Source organism: Bos taurus, chromosome 22, assembly GCF_002263795.3.
Source record: "Bos taurus isolate L1 Dominette 01449 registration number 42190680 breed Hereford chromosome 22, ARS-UCD2.0, whole genome shotgun sequence".
NCBI lineage: Eukaryota > Metazoa > Chordata > Mammalia > Artiodactyla > Bovidae > Bos > Bos taurus.
The window spans coordinates 29,132,555-29,146,442 of NC_037349.1; the positions used below are offsets into that span (position 1 = coordinate 29,132,555).

Here is a 13,888-nt window from a genome sequence, read left to right on the forward strand (position 1 = left end):
TGTAGTTGATTATTCTGATTGGGTAATATCCAGCTGGACCAGTTGTTAAATATTTATAGAAATCACCCAGGCCACCGATCTTCTTTAAATCATTGTTTGCCAGCAGCCTCCTGTGTCAGGGTGACACTATGCTAGGGTTAAATTTCTTGATAACTTTGCTTTAAAAAAAAAAAAAAAAAGACAAGTGGAGGCACAGTTTAACTAACTCTTAATGCCCTCACATTCAGGGTTTTTGAAATGTGTTTGCACTGGAGTTTGTTTAAAATATCAAAAGGAGAAGATCACTAGGAATGAGTAATCAGGGCTACAAAAATAGTAAAAGCTACTATTAACGGAATCTTCTGTCTATTGGGGCTTCCCAGATGGCGCTAGTGGTAAAAACCTGCCTCCCAATGCAGGAGATGCAAGAGACTCGGGTTCAATCCCTAGGTCAGAAAGATCTCCTGGAGGAGGGCATGGCAACCCATTCCAGTATTCTTGCCTAGAGAATCCCATGAACAGAGGAACCTGGTGGGCTACACAGCCCATCGGGTCACAAAGAGTCAGACAGGGCTAAGAGTTGGATACAACTGAAGTGACTGAGCACACAAGCACACTGTCTGTTGACAACTTTAGTTATATTACTTCTAATCGTTGTATGAAGTGTTAGGTCTATTTCTTATTTTACTCATGAGGGAAGCCAAGGCTGAGAGAAGCAAAGTAACTTGTAAAAAGTCATTCAGCTAACAAGTGGCAAACCCCATATTTAAATATAGCACCACAGTATTTGGTCTTTACATTGGGGAAATCACATCTAAGCTTAGCTGATGGAATGGACCTCAGTGGGTTTTGCTGCTCAACAGATCATTCCAGTCAGCTTCCTTTTGCAAATGATACTCTGATTTTCCTCTGGGGTACCCTCTTTTCCCCAATTCTCATTCCAGGTGTTGGGGAGGGGCCATGCGCCTTGAGCCTGGCCTGTCAGTGCATGGTATTTCCCTGGCTGCAGTGACTCACTGCAGTGATGCTGCTCTGGTGGTGCTTATTTTCCAGTGTAGGCAGACAGGTAGAAAACAAGTTACAAATACTGAAAATAATTTCAGTTGATAATAAGTGCTTAAGAAGAAAATAAAACAAGGTAATGAGATGTAAGAGTAACACAAGGGGCAAGGGTGGTGAGAGCCAAAGAGAGGCAGCAGGACTTCTTTTAGGTCTCTTTACTCTTCCCCCTGGTTTGAACTTGGAAAAGCAGGGGATCCCACACTGCTGGTACTTTCTTGCCCATCCCTGGAGTCTGAAGTCAATGTAGGAGATGAAAGGAGGAGGGAGAGAGAAATAGGGTCCTGGTGATGTATTTGGGTTCCTGAATCAAATGGAATGGAAATTAAACCTGCCCCCAAATTTCTGCACAAAGCAAACCTACAAATTTCTTTCTCTTCTTTTTTTTTTGCTTCTTAGGATGGTTTCATCATATTCTGTGTAACTGACACCAGAAAGAATCCTATCTCATACAGCTGAGTTTAGTCCCATTATTGCCTGGCATACGAGCCTCCTTCACTATGGGAAAATGTAAGTAAATTTAGATATATAAGCAGAATGACCAAATAGATAGATGATAGCTAGGTAGCTGGATAGACTGATGGATATAGAACAGATAAAATTTAGTGTTTGTCCATGCATGGAGAATAGGATCAGAAAGATACATACCCAACTCTTCACAATTAATACTCTGGGATGAGAAGGTGTTTCACTTTATTATGATCAGCTTTTCCTGGAATGTTTGCATTTAAAGATAAGCATATGTGACCTTTTCAGTTTGAAAAAACTATACATCTGGAAAGGTGTGGACACAGAGGTCTGTGGAATAGTCATGGGCTGAGTCCTCATCCACATGTCCAGAGCACACATACTAAGGCATCAAGGGCCTTTACTTAAGCAGCTGCCAAGAAAATGGTACAAAGAAGAATCTCCAGTCTCATCCCCACCCCTACTTCCTTTTCCTGCAGAGCTTCCCAACCTGTCTCATGTGAGGGCAGCTGGAAGATGGTAACACCTGTATTCAGTTCAGTTCAGTTCAGTCACTCGGTCCTGTTTGACTCTTTGTGACCCCATGGACTGCAGCACGCCAGGCTTCCCTGTCCATCACCAACTCCTGGAGCTTGCTCAAACTCATGTCCATCAAGTCGGTGATGCCATCCAAGCATCTCATCCTCTGTTGTCCCCTGCTCCTCCCCAGCATCACGGTCTTTTCCATTGAGTCACTTCTTCACATCAGGTGGCCAAAGTATTGGAGCTTCAGCTTCAGTATCAGTCCTTCCACTGAATATTCGGGCTGATTTCCTTTATGATTGACTGGTTTGATCTCCTTGCAGTCCAAGGAGTCTTCTCAAGAGTCTTCTCCAACACCACAGTTCAAAAGCGTCAATTCTTTGGCACTCAGCTTTCTTTATGTTCCAACTCTCACACCCGTACTTGACTACTGGAAAAACCATAGCCTTGACTAGACAGACCTTTGTTGGCAAGTAATGTCTCTGCTTTTTAATACGCTGTCTAGGTTGGTCATAGCTTTTCTTCCAAGGAGCAAGTATCTTTTAATTTCATGGCTGCTGTCACCATCTGCAGTGATTTTGGAGCCCAAGAAAATGAAGTCTGTCACTGTTTCCATTGTTTCCCCATCTATTTGCCATGAAGTGATGGGACCAGATGCCATGATCTTAGTATTTGAATGCTGGATTTTAAGCCAGCTTTTTCACTCTGCTCTTTCACTTTCATCAAGAGGCTCTTTAGTTCCTCTTTGATTTCTGCCATAAGGGTGGTGTCATCTGCATATCTGAGGTTATTGATATTTCTGCCAGCAATCTTGATTCCAACTTGGGCTTCATCCAGCCTGGCATTTCACATATGTACTCTGCATAAAAGTTAAATAAGCAGGGTGACAATATGCAGCTTTGTTGTACTCCTTTCCCAATTTGGAACCAGTCCATTGTTCCATGTCCGGTTCTAACTGTTCCTTCTTGACCTGCATACAGATTTCTCAGCAGGAAGGTAAGGTGGTCTGGTGTTCCCATCTCTTTAAGATTTCCACAGTTGGTTGTGGTCCACACAATCAAAGGCTTTGGCATAGTCAATAAGGCAGAAGTAGATGTTTTTCTGGAATTCTCTTGCTTTTTCTATGATCCAGTGGATATTGGCAATTTGATCTCTGGTTCCTCTACCTTTTCTAAATCCAGCTTGAACATCTGGAAGTTCTCAGTTCACGTACTGTTGAAGCCTAGCTTGGAGAATTTTCAACATTACTTTGCTAGCATGTGAGATGAGTGCAATTGTGCGGGAGTTTGAGCATTCTTTGGCATTGTCTTTCTTTGGGATTGGAATGAAAACTGACCGTTTCCAGTCCTGTGGCCACTGCTGAGTTTTCCAAGTTTGCTGGCATATTGAGTTCAGCACTTTCACAGCATCATCTTTTAGCATTTGAAATAGCTCAACTGGAATTCCATCACCTCCACTAGCTTTGTTCATAGTGACGCTTCCTAAGGCCCACTTGACTTCACATTCCAGGATGTCTGGCTCTAGGTGAGTGATCACACCATTATGGTTATCTGGGCCATGAAGATCTTTTTTGTACAGTTCTTCTGTGTATTCTTGCCACCTCTTCTTAATATCTTCTGCTTCTGTTAGCGCCATACTATTTCTGTCCTTTACCGAGCCCATCTTTGTATGAAATGTTTCCTTGGTATCTCTAATTTTCTTGAAGAGATCTCTAGTCTTTCCCATTCTATTGTTTTCTTCTATTTCTTTGCGTTGATCACTTAGGAAGGCTATCTTATCTCTCCTTGCTATTCTTTGGAACTCTGCATTCAGATGGATTTATCTTTCCTTTTCTCCTTTGCCTTTCACTTCTCTTCTTTTCTCAGCTATTTGTAAGGCCTCCTCAGACAACCATTTTGCTTTTTGCATTTCTTTTTCTTGGGGATGGTTTTGATCACCGCCTCCTGTACCATGTTATATACCTCTGTCCATAGTTCTTCAGGCACTCTATCAGATCTACTCCCTTGAATCTATTTGTCAGTTCCATTTATAATCATAAGGGATTTTATTTAGGTCATACCTGAATGGTCTAGTGGTTTTCTCTACTTTCTTCAATTTAAGTCTTAATGTGGCAATAAGGAGTTCACGATCTGAGCCACAGTCAGCTCCTAGTCTTGTTTTTTGCTGACTGTTTAGAGCTTCTCCATCTTCAGCTGCAATGAATATAATTCAATCTGATTTCAGTATTGACCACCTGGTGGTGTCCATGTGTAGAGTTGTTTCTTGTGTTGTTGGAAAAGGGTGTTTGTTATGACCAGTGCACTCTTTTAGCAAAACTCTGTTAGCCTTTGCCCTACTTCATTTGTACTCCAAGGCCAAACTTGCCTGTTACTCCAGGTATCTCTTAACTTCCTACTTTTGCATTCCAGTCCCCTATGATGAAAAGGACATCTCTCTTTTTGGTGTTAGTTCTAGACGGTCTTGTAGGTCATCATAGAACCATTCAACTTCAGATTCTTCAGCATTAGTGGTTGAGGCATAGTCTTGGATTACTGTGATATTGAATGGTTTGTCTTGGAAACGAACAGAGATTATTCTGTCATTTTTGAGATTGCACCCAAGTACTGCATTTTGGCTTCCCTGGTGGCTCAGATGATAAAGCGTCTGCCTGCAATGCGGGAGACCCGGGTTTGATTCCTGGGTCTGGAAGATCCCCTGGAGAAGGAAATGGCAATCCACTCTAGCACTCTTGCCTGGAAAATCCCGTGGACGGAGGAGCCTGATAGGCTACAGTCCATGGGGTCGCCAAGAGTCGAACATGACTGAATGACTTCACTTCACTTCACTGCATTTTGGACTCTTGTTGACTATGAGGGCTACTCCCTTTCTTCTAAGGCATTCTTGCCCACAGTAGTAGATATAATGGCTCATAGTTTCATTGAGTTAGACAAGGTTGTGATCAATGTGATCAGTCTGGTTAGTTTTCTGTGATTGTGGTTTTCTTTCTGTCTGCCCTCTGATCATAAGGATAAGAGTCTTGTGGAAGCTCCCTATGGAAGTAGTAGATATAATACCTCTACGGTCACTGAAAAATCAAGGCCACATGAAGCCAGAATGTGTTTCCTGGGCACTCTGTTGTCCCAGAACCTGCCCAGTTGTCCCAAGAACTGGTGAGACCAGTTTCTTTACCTGGAAACTATACACTGAGCAAGAGCTCAGTTGGTTATAAGACAGAAGCCCTTTTCATTGAAAACTCATAATTCCTAAGTTCTTCTCCTTCATGCTAATGGAAGTATATTTCTCTTGAAGTTCTGAAACTTGGCTAGTATTATTACAGGTATTTATTTTTATTTTAAAATATTCTAAGCACTCAATAATACTGTTATCACACCTGGAATTTGCTTGCAGTCTAGTAGATGCCTTTTTAGAAGACAACTGTGGCAATCATTTTGGGATTGCCTTTCTCTTGGATAGTTCTGTTAGATCATGAATCATTCCTGAATCGTTGTTGTTGTTCAGTCACTCAGCCCTGTCCAACTCTTTGTGATGCCATGGACTGCATCATGCCAGGCTTCCCTGTCCTTCACTAACTTCGAGAGTTTGCTCAAAGACATAACCATTGAGTCGATGATGCCATCCAAGAATCTCATCTTCTGTCACCCCCATCTCTTCCTGCCCTAATCTTGCCCAGTGTCAGGGTCTTTTCCAACGAGTCAGCTCTTTGCATCAGATGACCAAAGTATTGGAGCTTCAGCATCAGTCCTTCCAATGAATATTCAGGATTGATTTCCTTAGAATTGGTTGGTTTGATCTCCTTGTGATCCGAGACACTCTCAAGAGTCTTCTCCAGCACCACAGTTGAAAAGCAGTAATTCTTCGGCACTCAGCCTTCTTTATGGTCCAACTCTCACATCCATACATGACTACTGGAAAAACCATAGCTTTGACTATACAGACCTTTGTCAGCAAAGTGATGTCTCTGGTTTTTAATATCATATTCCTAGGTTAATGCTGTTTCTTTCAATTCAAGGTCCCATGCAGATTCCAGCTTTGCTGTTGTTTAAAGTACGTAACAAAATTTTATGGCAGTCTTGTCAGAAAACAAAGATTCTATACTAGAATCAGTCTCCATCACTTCTTCTGACTTAGGGGAGCAAAATTACTTCTAGGTAGCAGATTACACTTGGACCCAAAGAAATTATGTGCTAAAGCCTTCCAAAACTATAGCTACTAAAATATTTCTCTTGCAATTTTTTTATTTCATCCCTGTGACCAGAGAAAATGAAAAGACAAACTCCAACCTAGGGAAGGTTGAATAATCACAAACTCCAACTTTAAGGAATCTGAATTAATGAGATTTCCTGGGATTTTTCCAGCTAAGAGAGAACTACCACCTTCCTCCCAAGAGACTGTGGTGCTTATAACTTTACTTACAGACATACAATATCATTCCCTAGAGAAGGAATTATGGTCAGACTTTAATTTGGATCAAGAGATAAAATTAGAAAATCTCTCGTGGGAAATGTCATTATTTACAAATGTACATAATTAAAGAAAGCGGGTATATACAGAAGAAAGACATTACTGTCTGTAGACCAAAGGCTTAAACATAAGTAGAACTCCCTGGGATCTCACCAGGTGCATGCCCCAAACACATATTTAAAGTCTACAACTTGGAAAAAATAGCTTGAGGGATATCCACCAAACTGTCATCTAGGATTTTCTCTGTGGATTGGTAAGAGACATGGTTATTGAAGGATAAGTTTAACTTGATATAAAAGATTGCTGTGATGTTTGGTTCTTTAAATTATAAGTGTGATGGATATTGGTTAGGCTTCTTGGCCACCCAGCAACTAGAATGCCTATGAAATTTCCCGAGTCTGAATATGTCTAAACTAGAAACTCATTTTACAAGCCTCCCTTAGGCTTGTAACTTAGAAGGCTGATGTACCTTGTAGGTGTGTTAGAGCTCTCTGGAGAAACAGGATTAATAGGATGGGGTGAGAAGAGAGAGAAAATGAGAGGGAGAGAGAGGAGGAGAGATTTATCTTTAGGAATTGATTCCTGTACTTATGAAGCCCCAGGGAGGAGGTAATCTGTGGTTCAAATCTGAAGACAACCTGCCGGCAGAAATCCTTCATGCTTGGGGGGTGTCAGTGTTTGTTCTGTTGAGGTCTTCAGCTGATTGGATGAGGCCTACCCACGCTTTGGAAGACAGTTGGGCTTTAATCAAACTTCACTTAGCTGAATTTATTCTTATCCAAAAACATAGTCACAGAAACACCCCAAATAATGGTTGACCGAATATCTGGGCACTGTGGCCCAGCCAAGTTGACATGTAAAATTAACCATCAAAACAGGGCATGGGCATATGACCTAATCCTTACTCAAGGCTTTGGTTTGGAAGTAAGTACCATGTGGAATCCATTCTTCAAGAGGGGTGGTGGTGGAGGCATCTAGCTACAGAGGCAAAGCGGCAGCAATAGCAAGCAGCAGAGGGATCCCTACTAGAGGGGTCTTGTTTTTGTCAAGACCACTTTAGCTCGGTAATTCAGTGAATGACCCAGTTCCTTTAATACTTCATCCTCTGTTTAAACTAACTAGGGTAGAGTCTCTTGTTGACACCTGAGAAACTTGAAATTCAATAACTGTTTTATATTATTTATCACTGCATAAAAAACTACCCACAATTTAGTAGCTTAAGCAAGAATTAAACATCTTATTATTTCTCACATTTTCTGTAGGTAGCTTAGTTTGCTGTTCTGGTCCAAGGTCTCTCACGAGATTGAAGTCGCATTCTTAACCAAGGGGCTGGGGCTGAAGAACCCACTTTGAAGATCACTTATTCACAAGGTTGCTGCCTACCAAGCTGTAAACTTCTGCCACTTATCCTAAGTAAGACTGGGTCACTTTTCTCTCAAGATGGCAGATTGGGGTCAGACTGGGCTCTTGTGTGTGTCAATGGATCCTATGCTTCAAAACTAGCTATGATGGTTCTTTTCAATTCTTGTTAGCCTTTATACTTTAGAAAGTCTCTAGCTGCAGCCTATAGCAACTACTTTGTGAGTTATTCAATCATGTTCATAGATTTAGTAGCACAAATAATTGTACAATCTATATTTTATTGGTTCCTCAAGATAGCACAACATCCATTTATTCCATAAATACTTGCTGAACTCCTACTGGGTGCCAACACTGGCCTAGACGCTGAAACATTGGATTTGAATGTCCTCAGCACTGTGGAAAGAGAGCAAGTGCCGTTGTTGCAGTAGAAACACAGTTACAGCAAAACTTAAACCCTCTTCTACTTGGGAAAAAGGCCAGGAGTCTGTCTCCAAGGAGTCCCATGGGTGACTTGGGAATTCACCCAGGCTCTGGCCATGAGCTTTGCAGGCAGCACACCAGGAGCAGTTCTATGCCCCAGGGAAAACCTGCTAACCACCCTCATGACTCTTGTATAAAACCAGAAGGTCAGTTTACGAGTTTTCAAGGAAATTCTGAATATCACAGGGACCAGAACACTCATATTTGCTTGTCCCACCCAACCTCCCTCCTACCTCCTCTTCTCCATTTTCCTAGCCTCTCCTCTTCCCTTCCTTCTATTTCTGCTCTGACAAATACCTCATGAGCATGTTCTAGGAGCCAGGCATGAGGGTAAGAGCCAGAGAAACAATGGTATGAAACCTGCAGAGTTCCTATCCTCAAGTCTAGGGGGTGGGCGGAAACCTTAACTTCAATATTTGCAGAGATAAACAGCCCCTTTTTGTTTCATGGAGCCCTCTGAGGCTCTGATGACCACAAAGATCCCTGTCCTCGGTGCAATGTGCATTCTCACACACCCACAGCATCTTGCACACAGTTTCGGGGAATCTCAGTCACCTTGAAACCCAACCAGTGACCTGGGGTGCAGAATCTCCCTCTCTGTAGACAGAACTACATGAGAATCAGCCAAGTCATACCCAGAAGGCTGCTTTGAGATCCTGGAGTTGCAGCAAGGCTTTTTTGGCCATACCATGTGGCATGTGGAATCTTAGTTCCCTGACCAGGGATTGAACCCATGCTGCCTGCAGTGGAAGCTTGCAGTCTTAACCCCTGGACCACCAAGGAAGCCCTTGTCTCTCTTTAGATAGGCCATTACCTTGATTTAGTGAGAGCCACATTGATCTGGTCTTGAGATAGGTGATACAGTTGACTTTGCATATCCTAGCTCTGAACCACCATGAATAGATTAAAAGCTTAACTTCAGCAGACAGCAGCATATTCTTTGCAAGTTCTTAGAAGGCATCCTGGTCTGGGCCCCAGCAGCTGTCAGCTGGCTTTTCCAAGAGTATCCAGAAAACAGTGAATTTTTCAAAATTCACTCATCAAAAACTTTTTCAGCCTACCTTTCTCCTTTCCACAATCTAGAGCAGCAGTTGGCAAACTTTTTCTCTAATGGTCCACACAGTAAATACTTTAGGTCTCTTGCAACTGCTCAACTCTGCCGTTACAATCAAAAAAGTAGCTGCAGGTAATACATATATGAATGGGCATAGCTGTGCTCCTATAAAACCTTGTTTACGAGAAACAAGGACTGGCCAGATTTGGCCTGTGGGCTGTAGCAAGCTGCTCTCTGGTCTTGGTTAGGCTCATCCTCCCCACATCTTCTCCCCAGGCGCCTCTTGCTCTCTGTCCTTCAGTGACCTTTTTGAAGGATTCATTACCGTTGCATTTCTGAGGATTTAGAGGATGAAAATCTGTGGAAACAGCAAACGGAAGAAAGCTTTCAACAAGAAAAGATGTCTTCAGCACTCAGTCTTTCTTCCTGGTTTGTACAGTGTAGAGAAGTGGACAGGCAAGAGACGTCATGTAACATGGAAAAATATTAATGCTGTTTAATCCAGAAGATTGAAGATGCCAGCAAAGGACACAGAGTGGTTATGAGCACTTACTTACTTCAGTCAAATAATGATGACGATAACAACACAACACAACACAACACAGATAACACTTATCACATGACACTTGCACTTGCCACATGCCAAATACCCTTTGAAGTATTTTTTTAAATATCGTTAATGCTGGGTTTGCTTTCCAGCTTGTGCTGTGTGACATCAACCTTTTTGATTCTCTGCTTCTTCATCTGTTAAACCAGGGGTGTGGGGTAACCTGGGAAATGTACTCAGCACAGTACCTGGCTCCACCTACATGCTCAGTAACGGTTAGATCTGATTATTCCAATTTGTGGAGGGGCCAATCTTGGCCTTTGTAGCTCAGATCTTTCCAATGAAGCCAATAGAACCTACAGGAAGAGAGAGTCCAACCTCAGGAAAAAAACTTGGTGACTCAGCACTTCCTAGATACACAAGGTTCTGGGGATGTTGGTAGGAGATTCTAGTTCTGTAGTCAAATGAATCTCAGTTAAGCAAAGTTAAAGAAGTTTCTCAGTGGCCATATTTCTTAGAGCCCAGAATATACTATTGTGGTTTAAATCTCTAAGCAAATATTATCACAAGCAGTTTTTTCCAACTTATTTATCCACCAACAATTTCTGGCCCCCAGGGTAGCTTTGGGGATTAGTTTGTCACAGAAAATCCTATAGGAAATACACTGGGAGTTGTCAGAAATAGATTAAGAGGTAGTGAGCTCCTCATTGAGGGAAGTGTGTGAGCAGAGGCCAGATGCCCACAGGGCTGGGATGTGGACAGGATCCCAAAGGGACTAAATGAAATGAAAAGCTCCTGGCAGTCCTGGCATCTGGGCTTGTCCTGACTGGCTCTGGGAGCTCTGGAATTTTGAACTTGACTTTGATGACACCAAGAAAGAAGGATGCCGCTGGATGGCTCTGGAAGCCCCAAGTTAAGAGGTCTTGAGGAGCCAAGTCAACAGTCCTGCACTGGGGTCCCCTCAGATCTGGTCAAGGTGTGTAGGAGTCATCAAGGGCAATGAAGTCACATTGTCTGACATGTCATTGACCCTCAGGAAATGGTCGTCTTTGAGATCTGTCCTGGGTGTTCTGAAATATCAATGGTCCAGGGCTCACAGCCCTGACCTGCCTTCCTACTCTGGCTTTGCTGCTTTCCAACTGGGAGGTTCTGGGCCAATCCAGTCCCTATGTATAAAATGACACTAACAGTTGATTCCTCCTCATCCTTTGATGAGGACCTTCACCAGATAATCCTGGCGCCCCAGCCTGTCTCAGGTGGGACACCATGTGGGCAGGTACAGGTACTCCTTGGGGCACAACACACAGGGCCTTCTGTGATGCTTTGAGCCATCTGTCCTGGGGAGGAACCTCAAACCAAGGGCAGCAGGAACAGGGTGATACATACCCCAGAAGCCTTAGTCTTGGGGTGGACAGTTACTGGGAGACACCCACATCCTCCCGGTAGGGCTCCACTGCCCACAAGGTGGAGTGACTTCAACAACTCACCTTACACTGACGTGTCTTACTTCACCTGTCTCATCCTTCCCACTCCCTACTTGTTGTTTCCTGAGATCACCTCCCAAAAATACTTCTGGCATCCACATACTTTTCTGGGTCTCTACTTTGGGGGAACCCAAACTAAGATAAGATTCAGTAAGGTAATAAAACACTGCCTGCAGAATATCTGGCCTAGATCAGCACTAAATAATTAGTAGCTCTGATTACTACTGAAAAAATCAAGTGTGGTCCACCCTCTAGTCTATTACATTACCATAGTGTGTATGTACACTCCCACACATGCACACACCTGTTCTCACACCCATGCATGCATGTCCCTGTGTGTACATCCATGCATACACATACCTACAATTTGGAATACCTGAGGACTCACCAATGCATGCACATCCACATGCTTACACCAACAATTCTGAAGCTACTTGAAACCTTATCTTCTCATTCCCGCTTCACATATGGTAAGATTTCCCATGTCCATTCAGAGCTGCAGAAGCAACCTGGTTAATCCCCCTTTTTTCCCAACTAATTATGGACACACTAAAGGATATTATGGGCTAAAACTTCTCATGCAAAGAGTTTGCATTACATAAACTTACAATAACAGAAACGGTATGAACCTAACAGAAGCAGAAGATATTAAGAAGAGGTGGCAAGAATACACAGAAGAACTATACAAAAAAGATCTTCACGGCCCAGATAATCATGATGGTGTGATCTTTCACCTAGAGCCAGACTTCCTGGAGTGTGAAGTCAAGTGGGCCTTAGGAAGCATGACTACAAACAAAGCTAGTGGAGGTGATGGAATTCCAGTTGAGCTATTTCAAATCCTAAAAGATGATGCTTTGAAAGTGCTACACTCAATATGCCAGCAAACTTGGAAAACTCAGCAGTGGCCACAGGACTGGAAAAGGTCAATTTCATTCCAATCCCAAAGAAAGGCAATGCCAAAGAATGCTCAAACTACCACACAATTGCACTCATCTCACAGGCCAGCAAAGTAATGCTCAAAATTCTCCAAGCCAGGCTTCAACAATATGTGAACCGTTAACTTCCAGATGTTCAAGCTGGTTTTAGAAAAGGCAGAGGAACCAGAGATCAAATTGCCAACATCCACTGGATCATTAAAAAAGCAAGAGACTTCCAGAAAAACATCTACTTCTGCTTTATTGACTATGCCAAAGCCTTTGACTGTGTGGATCACAACAAACTATGGAAAATTCTTAATGAGATGGGAATACCAGACAACCTGACCTGCCTTCTTAGAAATCTGTATGCAGGTCAAGAAGCAACAGTTAAAACTGGACATGAAACAACAGACTGGTTCCAAATCAGGAAAGGAGTATGTCAAGGCTGTATATTGTCTCTCTGCTTGTTTAACTTATATGCAGAATACATCATGAGAAATGCCAGACTGGATGAAGCACAAGCTGGAATCAAGATTGCCAAAAGAAATATCAGTAACCTCAGATATGCAGATGACACCACCTTTATGGAAGAAACCAAAGAACTAAAGAGCCTCTTCATGAAAGTGGAAGAGGAGAGTGAAAAAGTTGGCTTGAAACTCAGCGTTCAGAAAACTAACATCATGGCATCTGGTCCCATCACTTCATGGCAAATAGATGTGGAAACAGTAAAAACAGTGACAGACTTTATTTTGGGGGGCTCCAAAATCACTGCAGATAGTGACTGCAGCCATGAAATTAAAAGACGCTTGCTCCTTGGAAGAAAAGCTATGACCAACCTAGACAGCTTATTAAAAAGCAGAGACATTACTTTACCAACAAAGGTCTAGTCAAAGCTATGGTTTTTCCAGTAGTCATATATAGATGTGAGAGTAGGACTATAAAGAAAGCTGAGTGCCAAAGAATTGATGTGTTTGAACTGTGGTGTTGGGGAAGACTCTTGAGAGTCCCTTGGACTGCAAGGAGATCCAACCAATCCATCCTAAAGGAAATCAGTCCTGAATATTCATTGGAAGGACTGATGCTGAAGCTGGAACTCCAATACTTTGGCCACCTGATGCGAAAAACTGATTCATTTGAAAAGACCCTGATGCTGGGAAAGATTGAGGGCAGGAGGAGAAGGGGATGACAGAGGATGAGATCGTTGGATGGCATCACTGACTCAATGGACATGAGTTTGAGTAAACTCTGGGAGTTGGTGATGGCCAGGGAGGCCTGGCATGGGGCAGTCCATGGTGTTGCAAAGAGTCGGACATGACAGAGTGACTGAACTGAACTGCTTCTCTTTCTCCTTTCCAAAGAGGAACCTGTCCTTTTCTGATACCACTCTTTCCTCCCTGCTTGATTTTTGCCACTTGTTAGCAGAAAGGACCAATTCTGAGACTGATTTTGTTGACAGAGGAGCCAGGAACACTGAACATAAGCAAAGAGCAGTATTCAAGACTGGAGATGTTGTGGGTTGAATAGATACTGAGAAATAATGAGGCGAACTTGGATG

At 42.7% G+C, this 13,888-nt stretch overlaps 1 long non-coding RNA gene across 2 annotated transcripts in view; it reads left to right on the forward strand.

The window, feature by feature from the left end:
• The window catches only part of LOC132343495 (uncharacterized), a 75,896-nt gene that overhangs the window by 25,481 nt on the left and 36,527 nt on the right, over positions 1-13,888 (forward strand). For both annotated transcript variants that reach the window (XR_009492362.1, XR_009492361.1), the window contains exons 2-3: positions 1,438-1,548; positions 7,752-7,902. This is a non-coding gene — a long non-coding RNA (uncharacterized lncRNA). The remainder of the gene's footprint in view (positions 1-1,437; positions 1,549-7,751; positions 7,903-13,888) is intronic.